The sequence below is a fragment of the Pristiophorus japonicus genome, chromosome 5, assembly GCF_044704955.1.
Source record: "Pristiophorus japonicus isolate sPriJap1 chromosome 5, sPriJap1.hap1, whole genome shotgun sequence".
Classification (NCBI taxonomy): domain Eukaryota; kingdom Metazoa; phylum Chordata; class Chondrichthyes; family Pristiophoridae; genus Pristiophorus; species Pristiophorus japonicus.
Window position 1 is genome coordinate 289,421,919 of NC_091981.1, and position 21,567 is coordinate 289,443,485.

At 44.4% G+C, this 21,567-nt stretch overlaps 1 protein-coding gene across 5 annotated transcripts in view; it reads right to left on the reverse strand.

Annotated features, from left to right (window-relative positions):
* Positions 1–21,567, reverse strand: part of arhgap39 (Rho GTPase activating protein 39) — a 618,982-nt gene that overhangs the window by 199,417 nt on the left and 397,998 nt on the right. The gene's annotated exons all lie outside the window — the stretch shown is intronic.

Genomic DNA, 21,567 nt, shown 5'->3' on the forward strand with positions numbered 1-21,567 from the left:
TGTAATTGTTTCTTTAATCAATACTGCGATTCCCCCCTCCTTTTTTAACCCTCTCTCTATCTCACCTGGAAACCCTGTAACCAGGAATGTTGAGCTGCCATTCCTACCCTTCCAATTATTAGGCACTATCTTTTGGCAAACAACAAATTTTCAGCAAATTACATTCAGTACCTTTTAGTATGTTGATGAGTTTGTCATTAGGCAGATTTAAAAAAATAATTATCTGTAAATAGAATGCATTATCAGATCAAAAAGGAAATATACAAACATAAGATCTTCACAAGAGCAGTTTGCATAGATTTTGCAGACCATATTTTCACTACATACTAAAGGAGGATCTGGCTGTTCTTCTCATGTCCAAGATGGCAACAGATACACAACTGCCACAGAGAGGTCGGAGGAGGGGGAAACCTGGTCCTAGGCCTCTGTCGATGCCCACTTGACTGGCTATGGGAGTTTTTCTTTTAAACTTGCCAGGGTGTGGGTGTTGCTGGCAAGGTCCAGCAATTATTGCCCATCCCTAATTGCCCCGAGAAGGTGGTGATGGGCCTTCTCCTTGAACCGCTGTAGTCTGTGTGGCGAAGGTGCTCCCACAGTGCAGGCACAACATACTGCTGAAACAGGACATCCCAGTCCAGTGTTTGCTCCACCTGCAGCTCTTTTCTCCTCTCAGAGCAGCTCAGAAATCCCCGATAATGATGAACAAACCTTCAACTCCAATGACCGTTGTCAGTAGTGGAACTGGTTATATTCTAAGTTGCCATATTGTTGCTGATCAATGAGAGACTGGTCTGAAGTTGCTTAAAGCTGCTTTATACACGTACCATTTTGGTTGGGATTCTGGGAAACAGTTGCTCGTGAGCCGGTTTCCAGTGTTTACTACATGCAACTCCCTTGGCTCAACGGCAAAATTGTAGATTCGTGCAAAACTGGGATCTGTGAGCATTTCAAAGGGTTAAGGGAGCCATGGTTGGTGGTCTCCAGGAACATAGAAAATAGCAGTAGTAGGCCATTTGGCTCTTCGAGCCTGCACCACCATTCAATATAATCATGGCTGATCCTCTATCTCAACATCATATTCCCGCTTTTTCCCCATATCCCTAGATGCCTTTTGTGTCGAGAAATCTATCTATCTAAAAACCTGAAGATAAACAGCACCAATACAAATGGGTTTATATCTGCCTCCAACTCCATACATGCAGCTCCAGTGTCAATTCACCTCATCTCTTCTGAATGTTGGGGTACTGGCAGCCCTCCAGTTCCTCATGCAAACCTACACAGTGAACGTCAGCAGCCTATTCACTTCTCAGGGGACAGCATGGTTGGCAGTCATCTCACTTTTCTGTTAAATTAAAAAACTTACTATACCACACCCGAGGAAATATCAAACACGACATCACTCCTATATGATGGACTCTATGGTCACTGTCAGTGACAGTGGGGTACATAGGAACATTGCATTGCTAGATGAAAAAAGACAAAGGTCCATCTACTTCACCTTCTACCATCCTGCTAGTGGCATGATACAACGATAATGAAGCTATAGACTAATGATAGCAATCAATCTCTGTCTGATAGTCTACAACAGACCCAGACATGAGGCAGGGAAAGCCCCAGTGATGGAGAGCTTTGGGAACCATAGTTCCAAAGTCCCCTGTTCTTCCCAAGCAGGGTCCTTCAAATCTTAAAACTCAATATAATGTAATAAACCACATAACATACCCAGATCGCTACCTCCTGCATAGAATATCTTTTAAGAAATGACTGACGATCAGTAGAAGCTAAGAACTTCATCTCTGGAGAAGGAATTGGAAACGTTCTCCCTCAGGTCACCAGATTATTTAAGTTGTTACACGAAGATCAATTGAACATACCCCACTGTTTGCCCTTAGGCTCCAGTCCTGTGACTGGCTGAAAACCCAGGGGTGTAAAGCAAAGGTTCGTGGTGAGAGTACATTAACTGTAATCCATCTCTATTGCAAGACTTTAAGAAACAAGCAGCATCAATTTTAATCCCTCTTCCCCTGCCCCCTCCCAGCAGTAGAGCTTTTTACCTCTATGTTCGGAATGTGTATGTGCTACAGTTTATAGTATTAGGCAGTCCCTCGTATCGAGGATGACCTGCTTCCACATCAAAAAGGGATGAGTTCACAGGTGTTTTAATGAGGGACTGAACTACATATTGAAGGGTGGAAGATGCCTGTGCGTGGATTCTTTTAACGTGGGGTGGCCGTTGTACACCAGCCACCATACGGGTTTGCCACTGGATCAAGACCTTGCTTGGTCAAGGGTTAATCAAGATGACTGGAGACCAAGCTCTGCTGCACGGACCTAATGCGCACACATGCTCCTACTGTCCATAGATCACAGTGTGGGCTGGCCCGTGCTGCCCCTGGGCCCTCGCCTCTTCTGGGCCCCGAACTCTCGCCTCTCCAGGGCCCTGATCACGATGCTCCTGAACCCCAATCCCTCACTGCTCCTCTGCACCGATCAAAAATGGAGCAGTCAGCAACAGGACAGTAACAGTAATTAGTCTCCTCTTATCTTGGAGACATCAAATATCGACACACTGTTATTTGAAATATCAAAATATTAAACTCCAGCCTAGTTGAAGAGTTATTATCACGAAACAAACGCCAACTAACAGAATGAACACGATTTAGTAGGGATGTGAATAATTGCAGCTACATACATAGGCATGGCAGATCTTTAAAAAAAAAATAAGAGTACACATCAGGGAGCATGCAAGGTGCAGCTGCAGGCAGCCTGAACTTGCAGGTCCGATCCGGTCCGGTCCCAAATGGCCTCCCCGGTTCTCTCTCTCTCTCTCTCTTCTCTCGTTACTGACCCTCCTGCCAGTGGAAACAGTTTCTCCCTATGTACCATCAAAACCTCTCAAAATTCTGAGCACTTCTGTTAAATCTCCCTTTAACCATCTCTAATCTAAAGAGAACAACCCCAGCTTCTCTAGTCTCGCCACAGAACTGAAAGTCCCTAATCGCTAGTGCCATTCTAGCAAATCTCCTCTGGACCCTCTCTAATGTCTTAACAACCTTCCTCAAATGTGGTACCCAGAACTGGAGTCAAACACTCCAGCTGAGGCCGAACCATGAGGCCTTGGCCTTCGGCTGAGGGCAGTGGAGGTAAGTTGCAGCAATATATTTCAATGTGTTTTAAGTTGATGCAATGTGTTTTAGTGTGTTGGGAGCTGGCTGTATGTTTCACTTTGCAGCCTCAGCTCGCATTGTGTCCCCGGTTACCATGGCAGCACGATCTTTTTGGTGCAAATCAAGGCTCCACCCCCAAAACTAAAGGACAGGTTAGGCCACGCCAAAATGAAGAAATCTAATGGGGAAACTTAGAACTTCATTTTAGCCGTACTCAGGCCCCCAAAAAAACAGGCACAACTCTTCAAGTACGCCAAAAAAAAGCTTCGAGGAAAATTGAGCCCCATGAAACTAGAAAGGTCAAAGCTATTCAAGGCTCAACTGTTATCTGACCTGATAGAGATCTTTAAAATTATGAAGGGGTTTGATAGGATAGACAGAGAGAAGATCTTTCCATTTGTGGGGGAGACTGAAACTCAGGGCTATAAATATAAAATACTCACTGAACAATCCAATCAGGAGAAACTTCTTTACCCAAAGGATGGTGGGAATGTGGAACTCGCTACTACAGGGGTAGCAAACAGCATAGATGCTGTTAAGAGGAAGCTAGATGAGCACAAGAGGGAGAAAGGAATAGAAGGATATTCTGATAGGGCTAGATGGCAAGGTCTTGGAGGAGGCTCGTATGGAGCATAAACACAGGCATAGTCCAGTTGAGCTGAAGGGGCTGGTCCTGTGCTGTAGACTCGATGCAATTTGTTCAACATCTTAGCTGCCAATGGTGCTTTCCGGATATACTGATAACATGTTACACATCTGTACTGCTTTGTTTCTATGGAGCTTGACTTAAAAGTACACGGTTTTGAAGATTGCGAGCGTAAAAAAAAAAACTAGAAATAACAAACTTGCATTTATATAGCTCCTTCCTCAGGACATCGTAAAGCACTGGGCAGCTAACAAATTACTTTATTGAATGCAGTCCCCATTTAAAAAAAATCTGTAATTTCATTCAAGGACTAAAAATGTACTGGAAACAAAAGTTTTTAATCATATCTATTTGATTTAGAAATTGAATCTTGGCCTTTTATATTCCTCAAGTTAAGGGACATCAGTAAGAAGAAATGGTATTGACATCCCGTGTCAATACATAAGAACAAACATAAGAATTAGGAACAGGAGTAGGCCATCTAGCCCCTTGAGCCTGCTCCGCCATTCAACAAGATCATGGCTGATCTGGCCGTGGACTCAGCTCCACTTACCCGCCCGCTCCCCGTAACTCTTAATTCCTTTATTGGTTAAAAATCTATCTATCTGTGACTTGAATACATTCAATGAGCTAGCCTCAACTGCTTCCTTGAGCAGAGAATTCTACAGATTCACAACCCTCTGGGAGAAGAAATTCATTCTCAACTCGGTTTTAAATTGGCTCCCCCGTATTTTGAGGTTGTGCCCCCTAGTTCTAGTCTCCCCGACCAGTGGAAACAACCTCTCTGCCTCTATCTTGTCTATCCCTTTCATTATTTTAAATGTTTCTATAAGATCACCCCTCATCCTTCTGAACTCCAACGAGTAAAGACCCAGTCTACTCAATCTATCATCATAAGGTAACCCCCTCATCTCTGGAATCAGCCTAGTGAATCGTCTCTGTACCCCCTCCAAAGCCAGTATATCCTTCCTTAAGTAAGGTGACCAAAACTGCACGCAATACTCCAGGTGCGGCCTCACCAATACCCTGTACAGTTGGAGCAGGACCTCCCTGCTTTTGTACTCCATCCCTCTCACAATGAAGGCCAACATTCCATTCGCCTTCCTGATTACCTGCTGCACCTGCAAACTAACTTTTTGGGATTCATGCACAAGGACCCCCAGGTCCCTCTGCACCGCAGCATGTTGTAATTTCTCCCCATTCAAATAATATTCCCTTTTATTGTTTTTTTTTCTCCAAGATGGATGACCTCACATTTTCCGACATTGCATTCCATCTGCCAAACCTTAGCCCATTCGCTTAACCTATCTAAATCACTTTGCAGCCTCTCTGTGTCCTCTACACAACCCGCTTTCCCACTAATCTTTGTGTCATCTGCAAATTTTGTTACACTACACTCTGTCCCCTCTTCCAGGTCATCTATGTATATTGTAAACAGTTGTGGTCCCAGCACCAATACTGTGGCACACCACTAACCACCGATTTCCAACCCGAAAAGGACCCATTTATCCCGACTCTCTGCTTTCTGTTAGCCAGCCAATTCTCTATCCATGCTAATACATTTCCTCTGATTCCGCGTACCTTTATCTTCTGCAGTAACCTTTTGTGTGGCACCTTATCGAATGCCTTTTGGATATCTAAATACACCACATCCATCGGTACACCTCTATCCACCATGCTCGTTATATCCTCAAAGAATTCCAGTAAATTAGTTAAACATGATTTTCCCTTCATGAATCCATGTTGCGTCTGCTTGATTGCACTGTTCCTATCTAGATGTCCCGCTATTTCTTCCTTAATGATAGCTTCAAGCATTTTCCCCACTACAGATGTTAAACTAACCGGCCTATAGTTACTTGCCTTTTGTCTGCCCCCTTTTTTAAACAGAGGCATTACATTAGCTGCTTTCTAATCCGATGATACCTCCCCAGAGTCCAGAGAATTTTGGTAGATTATAACGAATGTATCTGCTATAACTTCCGCCATCTCTTTTAATACCCTGGGATGCATTTCATCAGGACCAGGGGACTTGTCTACCTTGAGATCCATTAGCCTGTCCAGCACTACCCCCCTAGTGATAGTGATTGTCTCAAGGTCCTCTCTTCCCACATTCCCGTGACCAGCAATTTTTGGCATGGTTTTTGTGTCTTCCACTGTGAAGACCGAAGCAACATAATTGTTTAAGGTCTCAGCCATTTTCACATTTCCCATTATTAAATCCCCCTTCTCATCTCCTAAGGGACCAACATTTACTTTAGTCACTCTCTTCTGTTTTATATATCGGTAAAAGCTCTTACTATCTGCTTTTATGTTTTGCGCAAGTTTACTTTCGTAATCTAGCTTTCCTTTCTTTATTGCTTTCTTAGTCATTCTTTGCTGTCGTTTAAAATGTTCCCAATCTTCTAGTTTCCCCACTAACCTTGGCCACCTTATACGCATTGGTTTTTAATTTGATACTCTCCTTTATTTCCTTGGTTATCCACGGCTGGTTATCCCTTCTCTTACCGCCCTTCTTTTTCACTGGAATATATTTTTGTTGAGCACTATGAAAGAGCTCCTTAAAAGTCCTCCACTGTTCCTCAATTGTGCCACCGTTTAGTCTGTGTTCCCAGTCTACTTTAGCCAACTCTGCCCTCATCCCACTGTAGTCCCCTTTGTTTAAGCATAGTATGCTCATTTGAGACACTACTTCCTCACCCTCAATCTGTATTACAAATTCAACCATACTGTGATCACTCATTCCGAGAGGATCTTTTACTAGGAGATACCAAACACTCCCTGGTCAGGTACAACTATATAATACAGCAAAGCTCCCTCGAGACCCCAGCAAAAAACGTTCCGTTCTCCCATCATTCCTGTGCTCGCTGACCTACATTGGCTTCCGTTCCAGCAATGCCTCAAATTTAAAATCCTCATCCTTGTGTTCAAATCCCTCCACAGCCTCACCCCTCCCTATCTCTAACACCCTCCAGTCCTGCAACCCTCTGAGAACTCCATTCTTCCAATTCTGACCTCTTGTGTATCGCTGATTTACTTCGCCGCACAATTGGTGGCCGTGTCTTCAGCTGTCTAGGCACCAAGCTCTGGGATTGCCTCGCTCCTCCTGTAAGACGTTCCTCAAAACCTACCTCTCTGACTAATCTTTTGGTCACCTGTCCTAATATCTCGCGCGACTCAGTGTCAAAATATGTCTGATAACGCTCCTATGAAGCGTCTTGGGCCGATTTACGAGGTTAAAGGGGCTGTTTGAATGCAAGTTGTTGTTAAACCCTATCTTTGGAACACCATCTCCTGCTGACATTTCCGTTTCCCACGCCAAGGATTCAGATGGCCTGAGTGAGACTGACTATTTACTGTTGAATTATGAGCATTTCCGTGCTGTGGGCTCAGGCCAACTAAGAACCAGACTGACTATCCAAACTCATTTTATTCTGAAACCTTACAACCACCAAAGAAGAGACTTTCCCACCGACAGCAGGATCTGGACGCAAACCTCTGTCCACAGGTATGAAACAGCAGGTGAGGGTTTCACCTGAGCACACCAGTCAGTCACAAATTACCTTACCACAGGAGGCAGCTCTCATCTTTTTCAAACGATTGTGCAATGCTGTGCTAAAGCTGTGATTGTCGGATTACAGGAGAGAAACACTCCTGATGAGAAAGCATCATTTTTGCTTCAAAAAATTAAATTCAGCTGATGGAGTGACAGGATAGCAGCTGTGTTATTGATTGCTTACACAGGGAATGTGATGGGTGAAACAATTGTTGGACTAGTGTGCGGACTATCGAGCAGCTGGTCATAGACCAGCACCGGCAGCGATGGGACGGCCTGCTTGCTTTCTTGGCTGGGGACAGAGCGAGCTGCGGAAAGGTCACAGAACGGAAAATAACCTACAAAAATCTTTTTTTTAAATAAATAAAATGACTCTGGACGAGGAGAATGGGCGAGATCCTATTAATCACACGCTAGTGATCTATCGCAGGCGTGAAAGCCCATGAGAAATGCCATAATTATTTTCTTAAATCTACCATGACAATTGTGATTGTACCGAAAGTAGTGTGACTCCAGTTCCAGACAGCAGTTCGGACATTTCAGAAGAGATTTAAAATGTCCAGATCCTCATGACGTCTTGAGACCATACTCACCCAGAGTAAAAATCAGCCCTTCAGTTTCAAAAATATATGTATTTGGTGATACCAAGGAATATAAGCAGTGCAGAGACTCATTGGCCCCGATTTTAACTCCAGGTGGATTCCGCGCTCAGGCCAGAGTTAAAATTACAGTCGGGTCTCAATGATGTCATCGGGCTGCAACATACATATGTAAGGAAGGACCCTTTTGGCTCCGGGCACGTGTCCTTGCTCAGGAGAGCAGATTAAAATTGTAGATATTGCAAACATGGCTGCTTTCAGACAGGTAAGAGCCAGGGTGATTTTAACTGCCCACCCACCAGGTTTCTGCTGAGCGAGTCGGGTTAAAATCGCCCCCATTAAGCCAGCCACCAGCCATGAAAACAACAGAAAAATGGTGTCTGGCTATCGTATGGTAAATGGTAAATTAAAACATTAAAAATAATTAAACATACTTTGAAAAGAAAAAGTCAGTAAAATACTGGGGCGTCGGCAGTGGTTAATATTTGCTGATAATATTCCAATGTTAAAGCCTTATCGGGTAGTATTCCTTTAAATGTGCACCATCTACAGTAACTATAGCAACTTGGCACATTCCAAAGGTGTAAAAAATTCCGCTTGTAATAAATGAGGTGACACGCAATGCAATTTGATTTCAAGAATTTAAAAAAAACCTCAGGATATATTCGCTCACGCAGAAAAGATTAAATCTCAAAATCCACAATTCCTTACTTTATACAATGAAGTCTCATCACCCGAAAAGAAATGCTGTTCACTGGTTATTTTGTAAAGGAAGCTGTGATGGGGACACAGTTGCGGATTTCATGCCCACGTTCCATTGGGTTCTGAACTGCAGCTATACCTCCATGGGGAGAAGACCAGCACACCCCGTAAGGAGGGCAAGAATAGTCAGTGGAAACATGGTCACTGGGCCAGCTTCACGCTGATCTGAGCAGCTGGCCTGAAACGCCACCAGTGCAATTCTGGGAAGCGATTTTCTCAGTTGTACATTGCCTGCCGAGATAAGAGGAAGACTGGGGAGCAGGGGAAGAGATTTCTGGGCTCCCCAATGGCTTGGAATTTGTCCAATGAGTGGGTTATTTAGACCAAGAGGCCCCAGGTTGTTCCTCAGTGAAATCTGTTACAACCCGGGCTCGTGGCAAAAGGGTACATTCCATGAGCGGACCCATGAACTGAGGCCTGTACCTATTTTCTATGTTTCTATGAATGGGATAGTGTACTCCAGGACTAAAACTACCCTTTCACTTCTGTGTTTTGCAGGCTACAAACAATTGGGCTAACTCGAGATTGGCTTTCAAGACTGAGATTGATAGTTTTTAGCTAGTTAAGGATATAGAAACATAGAAATAGAAAATAGGTGCAGGAGTAGGCCATTCGGCCCTTCGAGCCTGCACCACCATTCACTATGATCAAGGGATATGGAGCAAAGCAGGAAAATGGAGTTAGGGTACAAATCAGACATGATCGAATTGAATGGCAGAGCAGTCTCGAGGGGCTGAATCGCCTCCTCTTGTTCCTGTCATTCTATTAAATGGTATTAATAATTGAGTATATTTACTTGATTTACACAACACTTAAATGGCTCTAATAATAGGCAGGCTATCATGTTGATTGATTATACCACTCAAGTAGAGAGGGTGTGGATAGCAATAATTCAGCCATTCCAGTGGTTTTGTTTTGAGTTTGACAAGTATTACATACCTATTACTTACAATAAAACAAGTTAGCAGATTTTACATTCCTATACATATGGGTGTATATTTAAAAAAAAAAAATCACATTCATCAGCTTGTCAGCTCTCAGACTATTCCCCGAGCTATGCCGACTAGATAAGTGTCCAACAGGAAGGAGTCTATAAAGATAAAGAATATTCAGCTCTTCTTTCTCCTGAAAAATCAAAATTTTTAGGCAAGATAAAAATAGACAGCACGGTTAACTGCGAAGAGACTGGATCAAAATCCTGGAACTCCCTCTCTTATAGCACTGTAGGAGCACCTTCACCACACGGACTGCAGCGGTTCAAGACGGTGGCTCTCCACCACCTTCTCAAGGGCAATTAGGGATGTGCAATAAATGCCGGCCTTGGCAGCGACGTCCACATCCCGTGAATGAACACAGACAGGTTACTGGATTGGCCAGATAGAGGTCAATTAAATTTAGCACAGAGAAATGTGAAGCAATACATTTTGGATGGACATCTACACCAAACGGTAAAAAGGTTAAAAGAAGAGTGGAAGCTCAGATACACAAATCTTTAGGAGAGTAAAGACAAGTCGATAAAGCTGCTAAAAAAAGCATATAGGATCCTAGGTTTATAAAAGAGGCAAAAAAGTACAAAAGTAAAGTGATATTATTATTTAAATGGAGAGAGATTACAAAAGGCTGCAGTAGAGAGGGACCTGAGGGTCCTTGTACATGAAACACAAAAAGTTAGTATGCAGGTACAGCAAGTAATCAGGAAGGCAAATGGAATGTTGGCCTTTATTGCAAGGGGAATGGAGTATAAAAGCAGAGAAGTCCTGCTACAACTGTACAGGGTATTGGTGAGGCTACACCTGGAGTACTGTGTGCAGTTTTGGTCTCCTTATATAAGGAAGGGTATACTTGCATTGGAGGCTGTTCAGAGCAGGTTCATTAGGTTGATTCCTGAAATGAAGGGAGTTGACTTATGAAGAAAGGCTGAGCAGGTTGGCCCTAAACTCATTGGAGTCCAGAAGAATGATAGGTGATCTTATTGAAACAAATAAGATACTGAGGGGGCTCGACAAGGTAAACGCAGAGAGGATGTTTCCACTCGTGGGGGAATCTAGAACTAGGGGGCTTAGTTTCAGAATAAGGGGTCGCCCATTTAGAACTGAAATGAGGAGGAATTTCTTCTCCGAGGGTTGTAAATCTGTGGAATTCTCTGCTCCAGAGAGCTGTGGAGGCTGGGTCATTGAATATATTTAAGATGGAGATACTGTAGACAGATTTTTGAGCGATAAGGAAGTGAAGGGTTATGGGGAGTGGGCGGGGAAGTGGAGCTGAACCCAAGATCAGATCAGCCCGGCCATGCTGTTAGTAAATGGCGGAGCAGGCTCGAGGGGCCAAATAGCCTACTCCTGCTTCTATTTCTTATGTTCTTATGTAATGATAAACATATATAACTGATTGGGTACAGTACTCTTAACTGCAGCATAACCATTCTCAGATACCCTACTTTAAGAAGGTTGTCTAGGTGAAGGAACAGATAAAGTACGAAGAGGATATCCGGGATCAGAGGCTTTAGTAATGGGGAGTAACGAGCAGAAATTGAAGCTCTTTTCACGAGGACAGAGGTGGTTAAGAGAGGCTGATAATGATAAAAGCTTTTTGTATAGTGAATAGCATAAAATTATTTCCACTAGAAAATGAGTTGATAACTAGAGGGAACAAATTTAAAGTCACTCCCAAAAGGACAAAGTGAGAAATTAGGAGAACTTTTTTCATGTTTAAAATGTTATGCCCCATCAGAAACATTGCTGGAAGCAGAATCCATAATGGCTTTTAAAAAGGAGGTGGATAAATATTTTAAAAAGAAAAATTTGCAATGACATGAAGAAGTGACTTAAGGGACAGCTTTTCAGCGATCCAGCACAGATGTGATGGGCCGACTGGCTTCCGGTGCTGCAATTTTAAAAAAAAATTGTTCATGGCTTGTGGGCATTGCTGGAAAGGCCAGCATTTATTGCCCATTCCTAATTGCCCTTGGGAAGTACCTTCACCACACGGATGGCAGCGGTTCACCTTCTTGAACTGCTGCAGTCCGTGTGGTGAAGGTACTCCCACAGTGCTGTTAGGGAAGGAGTTCCAGGATTTTGACCCAGCGACGATGAAGGAACGGCGATATATTTCCAAATCAGGATGGTGTGTGACTTGGAGGGGAACTTGCAGGTGATGGTGTTCCCATGTGCCTGCTGCCCTTGTCCTTCTAGGTGGTAGAGGTCACAGGTTTGGGAGGTGCTGTCTAAGAATTTGATGATTCTATTGGTTTAGCATCTGTGCAAGGCTGCCAACATTAACGTGTGCAGTGTAAATCCTGAGCTGAAGTACGGCCTGATGGCAGAAGAAAGCTCAGCAAGATCCCTCCTCTAATGAGTCTCACTCCACTCAGCTCTGGTGTCGAGTGATGGGCTCACTCCACTGTGCTCTGGTGTCGGGTGATGGGCTCACTCCACTGTGCTCTGGTGTCGAGTGATGGAGTCACTCCACTGTGCTCTGGTGTCGAGTGATGGGCTCACTCCACTGTGCTCTGGTGTCGAGTGATGGAGTCACTCCACTGTGCTCTGGTGTCGAGTGGTGGGCTCACTCCACTGTGCTCTGGTGTCGAGTGATGGGCTCACTCCACTGTGCTCTGGAGTCGAGTGATGGGCTCACTCCACTGTGCTCTGGTGTCGAGTGATGGGCTCACTCCACTGTGCTCTGGTGTCGAGTGATGGGCTCACTCCACTGTGCTCTGGTGTCGAGTGATGGAGTCACTCCACTGTGCTCTGGTGCCGAGTGATGGAGTCACTCCACTGTGCTCTGGTGTCGAGTGGTGGGCTCACTCCACTGTGCTCTGGTGTCGAGTGATGGGCTCACTCCACTGTGCTCTGGTGTCGAGTGATGGGCTCACTCCACTGTGCTCTGGTGCCGAGTGATGGGCTCACTCCACTGTGCTCTGGAGTTGAGTGATGGAGTCACTCCACTGTGCTCTGGAGTCGAGTGATGGGCTCACTCCACTGTGCTCTGGTGTCGAGTGATGGAGTCACTCCACTGTGCTCTGGTGTCGAGTGATGGGCTCACTCCACTGTGCTCTGGTGTCGAGTGATGGAGTCACTCCACTGTGCTCTGGAGTCGAGTGATGGGCTCTGTGCTCTGGTGTCGAGTGATAAGAGTCACTCCAGATTTAGACCGTATTTAAAACTGGTGCAAAGTGAATGCCAAGAGGTAATTAAGAACTTTAATAGGCCCTCAGTGCAATCGATATCTATATAGGACGGATATTGAGACGAGAGAGGATACAGCACAGATTCACTAGGATGCTGCCGGGTATGAGGAAATACAAATATGAAGGCACGACATGAAAAATTGGGTCCTTTTTTGTTCAAACACAGATTGCAGGGGTATAATAGAAGTGTTTAAAATTATGAAAGGATGGGACAGAGTAGATGGAAGCAGATTTTTTCCAGCAGTCAAAATGTCAAGAAGGAAGGGCCAGAGATACAAGATTAAATGCAAGAGATTTAGAACAGAGGGCAGGAGAAACTTTGTTACTCAGAGAGTCGTGTGACTGTGGAACTCACTTCCAGGGTTAGTAGTTGAGGCAGAAACTGCGGCCACATTCAAAATTAGACTGGGTGGATGAAGGAGAAAGGGATTGAAGAGATATGGGATCAGGGCGGGTAAATGTGATTTGGACTAGTTGCTCATGTTGCGAGTAAACACCAACACCGAATGGCCTGTTTCCATGTTAAAACTTCTATGTATTTCTATGAAACAATTTCCAATTGATGTTAACACTGTAATGTAAAGGCCCTGTCAATTTCAGAACTTGAAAGCTGATTTATAAATTGCAAGAGGGAGTTTTCCAACACAATGAGACTACTGCTGCCAGTGCACAGATAAATATTAGCTTATTCCATTAACGAGATGCCATAACTATCGGAGCGATTAGGGTTAACTATTCTAAATAGTTAAGCCATGACCATCTTTTGGTTTGTCACATCTTTATTTTGATTCAGGTTAGAGATCACAGAAACGTACTGCTAGTTGGAAGACAATCAGCCAGCCACATAAAAAACTAAAAACATGCTGATCTCCGACTGAAACTGCAGCAAGTGCCAAATCAGCTGTAAAATAAAACTGAATTTGCAGATTTTGTTGTTGTTGTTCAGATCAGAATGGTGGCTGACTGTAGCAGAGGCATCACCAATACAGATGCCACCATGAGTTGGTAGGAGATTAAATGTGGAATAGGGCTTTGCTGATATTTAATATTTGGTACAGCACAGCTACGCCCTTACACATGCAAGGGTAATGATTTTAAACGATCAAGGGCCCCGAGTGAAGAGTACAGATTCTCACTGCTCTCCACTCTCACGATGTGGAAAATATTACTGGTTCTGACATCCAATGCTAATTAAAACACTTGACAATTTTTCAACAGTGGGTCAACTTAAAGTTCTACCTTACACGGCAGTTAATTAAAAGACATTACACCATATTTTTGCTACACCTGGCAGAAATTTTGGTAAGCAGAAAAAGAAAAAAAACCCTTTACTGTTGATTAATTACAGTCGCCACTGAATTTTAGCTCGAGGACTGGTTTCCATGATCCAGGGAAGAGCAAGTAGAGTAAAAGATCTATTGAGGAATGGGGAAACTAAAACAACTGGAGGAGAAATTGGGAATGAAAATATACAAGCTTTAATTCCTCTCTCCAACATAACCATGTGAATTTATTCCCCTGCATTGTATTTAAAAAAAATAATTCTCGGGATGTGGGCATCACTGGCAAGGCCGGCATTTATTGCCCATCCATCCCTAATTGCCCTCGAGAAAGTGGTGGTGAGCCGCCTTCTTGAACTGCTGCAGTCCGTGTAGTGAAGGAACTCCCACAGTGCTGTTAGGGAGGGAGTGCCAGGATTGTGACCCAGCGACGATGAAGGAACGGCTGATATATTTCCAAGTCAGGATGGTGTGTGACTTGGAGGGGAACTTGCAGACGATGGTGTTCCTATGCGCCTGCTGCCTTTGTCCTTCCAGATGATAGAGGTCGTGGGTTTGGGCTGATGAAGAAGCCTTGGCGAGTTGCTGCAGTGATGTAGATCATGTAGATGGTACACACTGCAGCCACGGTAGTGGAGGGAGTGAATGTTTAAGGTGGTGCATAGGGTGCCAGTCAAATTGTCTGCTTTGTCCTGGATGGTGTCTCCAAAGTTACCATGTGAATGGATTCCCTTGAGCTATATCGCCAATGTTACCATGTGAATTTATTCCCTGACCTGGGCCTATACATCGTGCTGGCATACTGTGCTGTAGGTGGCAGCAGCCTTCAGTTATCTCTCTGGTATTTTCTTCACGTGTTAATCTGGACAGTGAGGACCACCACAATGAAACCCAATGCTGTTCTCATCAGGCATACATGCATAAGTATTTGCATCTGGAGTCGCTGGACAGGAATCCTGTCTGAACTGCCCTCCTCACTAGCTAAAGAAAGTTACGGTTCAACGATAGCTTCCTTCCCTCTGCTGGTCCAGCGAAGATCACCCAACTCATCACAGGCCCAAGACCGCCATAGGCTGCACGGTACAGTACTATACTAGACATTACTTCTACTACACAAATATACCAATGTTCATGGCAACAGTGAGAAATGAAGGGAGGGGCAAATATTCAGAGGAAGGTGGGATCTGTAGATCTGCATTCAATGCCTTTATAACTCTTGCAAAATATATCATTAAGGATGGCTAGGAGTGATTTACTCCAAGTTCACAGAACATCAAAAACAGCATTGGGAAGCTGGAGTGCTTCATCTCAATCCAGAGGTTAGACCAACTTTTTGCAACCCACAATTTATTCTACATAAGATTATAAGAAGAACATAAGAACTAGGAGCAGGAATAGGCCATAGGCCTCTCTAGCCTGCTCCGCCATTCAATAAGATCATGGCTGATCTGATCATGGATTCAGCTCCACGTCCCTGCCCACTTCCCATAACGCCTTATTCCCTTAACGCTTAAGACACTGTCTATTTCAGTCTTACATTATTCAATGTCTCAGCTTCCACAGCTCTCTCTCTCTCGGCAACGAATTCCAGAGATTTACAACCCTCAGAGAAGAAATTTCTCCTCATCTCAGTTTTAAATGGGTGGCTCCTAGGTCCAGTCTCCCCCATCAGTGGAAACATCCCCTCTGCATCCACCTTGTTAAGCTCCCTCATAATCTTTTACATTTCGATAAGATCATAGAAACATAGAAAATAGATGCAGGAGTTGGCCATTCGAGCCTGCACCACCATTCAATATGATCATAGCTGATCATGCAACTTCAGTACCCCATTCCTGCATTCTCTCCATACCCCTTGATCCCTTTAGCTGTAAAGGCCACATCTAACTCCCTTTTGAATATATCTAACGAACTGGCCTCAACAACTTTCTGTGGTAGAGAATTCCACAGGTTCACAATTCTCTGAGTGAAGAAGTTTCTCCTCATCTCGGTCCTAAATGGTTTACCCCTTATCCTTAGACTGTGACCCCTGGTTCTGGACTTCCCTAACACAGGAACATTCTTCTTGCATCTAACCTGTCCAATCCCATCAGAATTTTACATGTTTCTTTGAGATCCTCTCACATTCTTCTAAATTTCAGTGAATATAAGCCTAGTCGATCCAGTCTTTCTTCATAGGTCAGTCCTGCAATCCCAGGAATCAGTCTGGTGAACCTTCGCTGCACTCCCTTAATAGCAAGAATGTCCTTCCTCAGATTAGGAGACCAAAACTGTACACAATATTCAAGATGTGGCCTCACCAAGGCCCTGTACAACTGCAGTAAGACCTCCCTGCTCCTATACTCAAATTCTCTCGCTATGAAGGCCAACATGTCATTTGCCTTCTTCACCGCCTGCTGTACCTGCATGCCAACTTTTAATGACTGATGTACCATGACACCCAGGTCTCGTTGCACCTCCCCTTTTCCTAATCTGTCACCATTCAGATAATTTTCTGTTTTCCTGTTTTTGCCACCAAAGTAGATAACCTTACATTTATCTACATTATACTGCATCTGCCATGCATTTGCCCACTCACCTAACCTGTCCAAGTCACCCTGCAGCCTCTTAGCATCCTCCTCACAGCTCACAGCTCACACTGCCACCCAGCTTAGTATCATCTGCAAACTTGGAGATATTACATTCAATTCTATCGTCTAAATCATTAATGTATATTGGAAATAGCTGGGGCCCAGCACTGAACCTTGCGGTACCCCACTAGTCACTGCCTGCCATTCTGAAAAGGACCCGTTTATTCCTACTCTTTGGTTGGCAGACAGGAAGCAGTTCTCTATCCACGTCAATACATTACCCCCAATACCATGTGCTTTAATTTTGCACACTTATCTCTTGTGTGGGATCTTGTCAAAAGTCTTTTCAAAGTCCAAATACACCACATCCACTGGTTCTCCCTTGTCCAGTCTACATCCTCAAAAAATTCTAGAAGATTTGTCAAGCATGATTTCCCTTTCATAAATTCATGCTGACTTGGACCGATCCTGTCACTGCTTTCCAAATGTGCTGCTATTACATCTTTAATAATTGATTCCAACATTTTCCCCATGACCGATGTCAGGCTAACTGGTCTATAATTCCCTGTTTTCTCTCTCCCTCCTTTTTTAAAAAGTGGGGTTACATTAGCTACCCTTCAATCCATAGGAACTGATCCAGAGTCTATAGAATGTTGGAAAATAACCACCAATGCATCCACTATTTCTAGGGCCACTTCCTTAAATATTCTGGGATGCAGACTGGGATGAAGGCCCTGGGGATTTATCGGCCTTCAATCCCATCAATTTCCTGACTAATAAGGATTTCCTTCAGTTCCTCCTTCTCGCTAGACCCTCGATCCCCTAGTATTTCCGGAAGGTTATTTGTGTCTTCCTTAGTGAAGACAGAACCAAAGTATTTGTTCAATTGGTCTGCCATTTCTTTGTTCCCCATTATAAATTCACCTGATCCTGACTGCAAGGGACCTACATTTGTTTTCACTAATCTTTTTCTCTTCGCATATCTATAGAAGCTTTTGCAGTCAGTTATGATGTTCCCTGCAAGCTTACTCTCATACTCTATTTTCCCCTCCTAATTAAACCCTTTGTCCTCCTCTGCTGAATTATTAAATTTCTCCCAGTCCTCAGGTTTGCTGCTTTTTCTGGCCAATTTATATGCCTCTCCCTTGGATTAACACTATCCCTAATTTCCCTTGTTAGCCACAGTTGAGCCACCTTCCCCCTTTTATTTTTACACCAGACAGGGATGTACACTTGTTGAAGTTCATCCATGTGATCTTTAAATGTCTACCATTGCCTATCCACCATCAACCCTTTAAGTATCATTTGCCAGTCTATCCTCGCCAATTCAAGTCTCATTCACTCAGAGTTGTGGGCATGTGGAATTCTCTACCACAGAAAGTTGTTGGGGCCAGTTCATTAGATATATTCAAAAGGGAGTTAGATGTGGCGCTCACGGCTAAAGGGACCAAGGGGTATGGAAGCAGGAATGGGGTACTGAAATGCATGAACAGCCATGATCATATTGAATGATGTTGCAGGCTCGAAGGGCCTATATCCTGCACCTATTTTCTACGTTTCTATGTTTCATACCGTCGAAGTTACCTTTCCTTAAGTTCAGGCCCCTAGTCTCTGAATTAACTGTGTCACTCTCCATCTTAATGAAGAATTCTACCATATTATGGTCACTCTTCCCCATGGGGCCTCGCACAAGAAGATTGTTAATTAATCCTCTCTCATTACACAACACCCAGTCTAGGATGGCCAGCTCTCTAGTTCGTTCCTCGACATATTGGTCTAGAAAACCATCCCCAATACAATCCAGGAAATCCTCCCCCATCGTATTGCTACCAGTTTGGTTAGCCCAATCTATATGTAGATTAAAGTCACCCATGATAACTGCTGTACCTTTATTGCACGCATCCCTAATTTCCTGTTTGATGCCATCCCCAACCTCACTACTACTGTTTGCTGGTCTGTACACAACTCCCACTAGCGTTTTCTGCCCTTTGGTGTTCCGCAGCTCTACCCATACAGATTCCACATCATCCAAGCTAATGTCCTTCCTTACTATTGCGTTAATCTCCTCTTTAACCAGCAATGCTACCCCACCTCCTTTTTCTTTCTGTCTATCCTTCCTGAATATTGAATACCCCTGGATGTTGAGTTCCCAGCTGTGGTCACCCTGGAGTCATGTCTCCGTAATCCCAATTACATCATATTTTTTAACAGCTATCTGCGCAGTTAATTCATTCACCTTATTACGAATGCTCCTCGCCTTGAGACACATAGCCTTCACGCTTATTTTTTTAATACTCTTTGTCCTTTTAGAATTATGTTGTAATGTGGCCCTTTTTGATTTTTCTGCCCTCCACTTTTCCTCATCTCCTTTCTACCTTTTGCTTCTGTCCCCATTTTACTTCCTTCTGTCTCCCTACATAGATTCCCATTCCTCTGCCATATTAGTTTAACCCCCCCCCCCCCCCCCCCCCAACAGCACTAGCAAACACTCCCCCTAGGACATCGATTCCGGTCCTGCCCAGGTGCAGACTGTCCGGTTTGTACTGGTCCCACCCCCCCCCCCCAACCCCCCACCCACCTCCCCCACCCCCCCCAACCACCTCCCCACCCCACCCCCCCCAAGAGCCGGTTCCAATGTCCCAGGAATTTTAATCCCTCCCCCTTGCACCATTTCTCAAGCCACGTATTCGTCTTAACTATTCTGCTATTTCTATTCTGACTAGCACGTGGCACTGATAGCAATCCTGTGATTACTACCTTTGAAGTCCTACTTTTTGCTCCCTAAATTCAGCTTGTAGGACCTCATCCCATTTTTTACCTATATGCACCACGACAACTGGCTGTTCACCCTCCCCCGCCAGAATGCGCTGCAGCCGCTCCGAGACATCCTTGACCCTTGCACCAGGGAGGCAACATACCATCCTGGAGTCTCGATTGCGGCCGTAGAAACACCTATCTATTCCCTTTACAATAGAATCCCCTACTATAGATCTCCCGCTCTTTCTCCTGCCCTCCTGTGCAGCAGAGCCACCCCTGGTGCCATGAACTTGGCTGCTGCTGCCTTCCCCTGATGAGCCATCTCCCCCAATAGTATCGAAAGTAGTATATCTGTTTTGGAGGGAGATGACCGCAAGGGACTCCTGCACTACCTGATGGTCACCCATCCCTTATCTGCCTTTGTAATCTTTACCTGCGGTGTGACCAACTCACTAAACGTGCTATTCACGACATCCTCAGCATTGCAAATGCTCCAGAATGAATCCATGCGCAGCTCCAGTGCTGCAATGCAGTCTGACAGGAGCTGCAGCTGGATACATTTCCAGCTCACATAGCACAGGAGGAGTATGACATGGGTCTGGGCTCTCCTGCCATGACAACCCTTAAATTAACTTAATTTGGCAACAATGCCAAAGGTCACTTACTGATAAGAAAAAGAAAAAAGATAAAGCAAAAAGAAAAAGTACTCACCAATAAACCACTTACCCTCTTGACTGTGATATTACACTTCGATTTATTTTTACTTCTTTCTTTTACTTTTGACCCAGCTGCCGCTACTTCCCTCACAGGTCGACCCACTCCCGGTCTGGGGCCTCGAGCCTCGGGTTTTATTGAAGCGGTCTGCTGCCGCCGCTTACCTCACAGGTCCACCCGCTCCCATTGCTGCTCCCAATCACCTCTCATTCTTCTGAATTTCAACGAGTAGAGGCCCAACCTACTCAAACTTTCCTCATAAGTCATCCCCTTCATCCCAGGAATCAACCTAGTGAACCTTCTCTGAACTGCCTCCAAAGCAAGTATATCCTTTCGTAAATATGGAAACCAAAATTGCACGCAGTATTCCAGGTGTGGCCTCACCAATACCCTGTACAACTGTAGCAAGACTTCCCTGCTTTTATACTCTATCCCCTTTGCAATAAAGACCAAGATTCCATTGGCCTTCCTGATCACTTGCTGTACCTGCATACTAACCTTTTGTGTTTCATGCACAAGTACCCCCAGGTCCCACTGTACTGCAGCACTTTGCAATCTTTCTCCATTTAAATAATAACTTGCTCTTTGATTTTTTCTGCCAAAATGCTTGACCTCACACTTTCCAACATTATACTTCATCTGCCAAATTTTTGCCCACTCACTTAGCTTGTCGATGTCCTTTTACAGATTTTGTGTCCTCCTCACACAATGCTTTTCCTCCCATATAATATAGCATCAGCAGAATGAAAAAAACCAAGTTAACATAGTATTGAAATGGCTCTGAAGGAATATGGGAACATCACTGCAGAACAATCTTCCTCAGGGGCATTAAACTAAGACTGCGTCAAAAACAAAACCTTTACTGGCTTCTGGGATCACGCGCTAAATCTGGAGGAGCCTTGCTGTATTTAGTTTACAAAATGACATACAAAAAAAAAAATTAGATGGCAGCTGGCTGGCACAGTGGGTTCAAACAGTCACACCACACAAGTGCCAGGCAATGCCCATCTCCAACAAGCGAGAGTTTAACCACCTCCCTTCACACTCATGGCATTACCATCATTGAATCCTTCACCATCAACATCCGAGAGATCACCATTGGCCAGTATCTGTGGCTACCAGAGCAGGTCAGAGGCTGGGCATTCCGCGGCGAGTGACTCACCTTCTGACTCCCCAAAGCCTTTCCACCATTTATAAAGGCACAAGTCAGGAGTATGTTGGAATATTCTTCACGTGCCTGGATGAGTGCAGCTCCAACAACACTCAAGCTTGACACCATCCAGGACAAAGCAGCTGGCTTGATTGGCAGACCATCCACCATCTTAAACATTCA